This window comes from Micromesistius poutassou (genome assembly GCF_964030765.1).
Source record: "Micromesistius poutassou genome assembly, contig: SCAFFOLD_6237, whole genome shotgun sequence".
Classification (NCBI taxonomy): Eukaryota; Metazoa; Chordata; class Actinopteri; order Gadiformes; family Gadidae; genus Micromesistius; species Micromesistius poutassou.
This window is the reverse complement of record NW_028178497.1, coordinates 7501-11487: the sequence shown is the minus strand read 5'-3', so window position 1 is coordinate 11487 and position 3987 is coordinate 7501. Positions and strand designations below refer to the sequence as shown.

At 44.4% G+C, this 3987-nt stretch overlaps 1 protein-coding gene across 2 annotated transcripts in view; it reads right to left on the bottom strand.

Annotated features, from left to right (window-relative positions):
- Positions 1-3796: 3796 nt before the first annotated feature.
- LOC311373701 (CYFIP-related Rac1 interactor A) overlaps positions 3797-3987 on the bottom strand; it is a 6449-nt gene continuing 6258 nt past the window's right edge. For both annotated transcript variants that reach the window (XM_084490327.1, XM_084490328.1), the window contains one exon: positions 3797-3987. This exon is cut by the window's right edge. The gene's annotated coding sequence lies outside the window, so the exon portion shown is untranslated.

Sequence of the window (3987 nt, the reverse complement as noted above, 5' to 3'; positions counted from 1 at the left end):
GTGCGCTTTTTTAAAACTGCGCACAGTGATGAACGGGACCTCGTAACATGTGCGCTTTTTTAAAACTGCGCGCAGTGATGAACGGGACCTCGTAACATGTGCGCTTTTTTAAAACTGCGCGCAGTGATGAACGGGACCTCGTAACATGTGCGCTTTTTTAGAACTGCGCGCAGTGATGAACGGGACCTCGTAACATGTGCGCTTTTTTAAAACTGCGCGCAGTGATGAACGGGACCTCGTAACATGTGCGCTTTTTTAAAACTGCGCACAGTGATGAACGGGACCTCGTAACATGTGCGCTGCCACGAGGTCCCGTTCATCACTGCGCGCAGTTTTAATTTTTAGCGAATTCATGTAATCTGTAGAAGCAGATGAGATACATTCCCTAGGAGGAGTTTGTTGAAATACAAGGCGAAAAAGTGAAAAAATTCCATGAAAAATGGCCAACTTTGAAGGCACGCCACGGACACACCCTTCAACGTACAGTCACAAATAACACGGCGTTGGTTGAGCCCCATCTTTTGACTGTACTGACCAATTGTGAAGAAGATCCGATAAATTCCGTAGGAGGAGTTCGTTCAAATACAAGGCGAAAAAAGCGAAAATAAGAGCACGGAATTCAAAACGGCCAACTTTGAAGGTACGCCACGGACACGCCCTTCAACGTACAGTCACAAATAACACGGCGTTGGTTGAGCCCCATTTTTTGACTGTACTGACCAATCGTGAAGCAGATCCGATAAATTCCCTAGGAGGAGTTCGTTCAAATACAAGGCGAAAAAGTGAAATTTGCCGCCGAGAGTGCAAATGAAAAAAAGAAAATTTCCGACTTCCGGTAGGGTTTGGGGCATGGTTCCAAGAGGCTTTTCTGTAGGTATTGGCATGTTGTACGTGCATACCGAGTTTCATACATATTGGTGAAACGTGGCGCAGGGGCTGCTTTTTAAAGTTCCTGTAGGGGGCGCTGAAAACACGACAACCACTATTTTTGGTATGTGAGCTACAGGCACCAGTTTACACGTGTCCTGTGAATTCCATATTCATAACTATTACAGTCTCCGCAGTGTGATTTACCCTCCTCTGGCGGCCATGTTGTTTTTCCAATCTACGTAATTTGATTTGAGCAGTTAGAACTTTAGTCCCCAAAGGCCACTGAGTTGGTCCCGCTCAAATCAAACATTGCGTCTATGAACTGTGGCTATTTTAGTAACAGGCCACGCCCGTTTTGAAGCCACGCCCCATAATTTTTTTTTTTTACTCTATCTTGTTCAGAATTTGATTCTGAACAACTTTTGTATCTGGGTCAACATCATAGGAGTGAAAGTTGATGTTGATATGAGCAATTAACTTTTGAGTAATTTTTAACCACACCCATTTTAGAACTCAAAGGCTCATGGGAGCTTTAAACTTTATTGTACAGACTAATCCTTATGTCAGATTGAAGATAATGGGCCATAGATGATATGTGGCAAAGGATTTTTGTCAAAGTCGAAAAACCTGGGATCCTTGGGGAATTTGCTGTTTTTAACATAATTCAAAATGGCGGAAAATCTGGCAACCCGGAAATGTTCAGTTGAAGAGACTTTTTTGTTCATCATGAGGATTTGCATGTGTGTGCAAAGTTTCATGAGTGTAGGTCAAACCGGTGACGCGTGCTGCTAGTGCGAATTTAGCACTTTTGAACAGTTGGTATAGCGCCACCTTGGGGCGAATGTGAATTTGACGGCTAGAATATGAAATTTTTCACCAGTCCTCACAAATGCACCAAGTAAAAATGACTTTTCGTATATGTTCAGGGGGGGGAAAATGCAGTCAAAGATTTGAAAAATAATAATAAGAAAAAGCGGACCAATAACAATAGGGACCTTGCCAGTTTTGGCTCGGTCCCTAATTATCCGTGACTAATTGTTCCTTGTGCACAGTGACCATAAGAATGCTTTTAAATCCCCCTCTTCCACCCCGGGACCAGTGGCGCTGTTTGAGAGCCGAAAAAAGGTTGAACAGTGCCCTCTTCTGGAGGAAATCTGAACTACACCCCACTGAAACTCAACTAGTAACATATCAATAATAATGTGTAAGGCGAAACATTTACTGGATTTATCATGTATAGCAAGAACCCCATTTGTCCACTGTATTTGATAAGGTGACACCAGCCCATAACCACCATAGTGTACAAAAATAGATACGAGAAGAGTCAAACAAAAGAGTGACTATTTAAGAAATGTACCACCTTTAATTTTCAATCCACACATCCCATTCGTTACAAGGCCAGATCATTATGAACATGGAGTCAGAACTCAAGAAGCCGAACCGACAGTAACTGACAGTCAACTGCCGCTTCGTCAGTGGAAAGCTCCTAATAACACAGCATATCTCGGGTAAAAAAAAAAGAAAAGTAAGGGAAAGCTTTGTATACATCCATTTTGGAACAATGTTTAACCAAGAAATAATAATAATTATAATATAATACCAAGAGCCCACTTCAAGTCAGTTCATGTACAATGTCAGTATCATACATCACCGTTTGTAAATGCACGCTAATCATTCATTCCCATGAGCCCACGACACTCACACCCACTGTCACACCCACACCTCCCAGTATGGCTTACAGTTATGGTTCTCAAACGCACACCAGGGGGAAAACACAGTGGATTTATTCAGAACAAAAGAGGATGGGATGAATTAGTCAGTAACGATGTGAGTACAGTTGATTTACGAGAGGTGAGTATATCGTGTGATGTGGAAAGAAAAGACGATTTTTAACGTCAGGACAAAAAAGCTGGAGTACAGGACTGGTTCGCTCAGTTAAGGTATCGATTACTGCTGTAGCCATGGCAACCACAATGCTGCGAAAGGTCTATTTATTGGCTGCACAGAAAAATGTGTAAATAAATCCAGTGGTTCTTGAAGTAGTAGCAGTAGTAGTAGTAGTATATGTCGTTTTGTTGTCGTGCATTTGTGGACCAAATTCTCGGGAGATTCCAACGAACCGGTGAGCCGAACGGATCCGATCTACTGTTGAACCAGTGAGCCCGGCCCGCGGCCCTTCAACAACACAACACAGTCAGACATCATCTGGACAGCGGCGACGTGATCAGAAAACACCGTCGAGGTTCATTCAGTGTGGATTCAGACCCTGACCCAAGCCGGCTCAGAAACCGCTGGTTTGATACAACTGTCGGATTCACAGACAACGTCGCGTTTGATTCGTTTTGCGACCACGTGGTGCGATTTAATTTAAATGTGACACAGCCAGTGACGCGTGGGTAAAACGCCTCTTTGGTTAACTATCAATAATAATAAAAAAAGGGGTAACTCTTTTATTTTGGACGTCAGAGCGCCAGATTCAAGCACCAAACCAAACCTGCGTCTCAAAATGCCCCCCCTTCACAACACTTAACGTAACAAGGCCTTCCTTTTTAACCGCTAAAGTGTTCTGGAACCAAATTCAATTAATTCAAATCGACCGCGAGACAACGGACGCCTCGGACAGACCTCCAGACACGCTGGGAAGGAGAGGAGAGGGAGGAGGTGCACTGAGCGGACCTCAGCGATAGTCGAGCTAGGAAGCTGCTCCTGTCCTACCCCCCCCCCCCCCCCCACAGGGGCTCAGAGCGAGGGACAACAGAACCACGACCACCTCGCAGGATTCACCTCTCTTCTTCTTCTTCTTCTTCTTCTAAAACCTTTTTTATTTTTTATTTTTTAAATACAGTCCATCACAAAAGCAACACCAGGAGAAGAGGGGGGACTAAATGAAATACTTCGCACACACACACACACACACACACACACACACACACACACACACAGGACATAAATAACACCCTAAGAACAGAGGTTACAACGACGTGAAGAAACATTTGGTTTATTGTCCGGCGACGACGCAGCGACCTCAGTCCAGCGGACCGCCTCCGGTAAAGCAACACGCGGCGCCGGCTCAAACACGAGAACTCCTCCAATCCGAGGCAGCAGGATCATCACCGC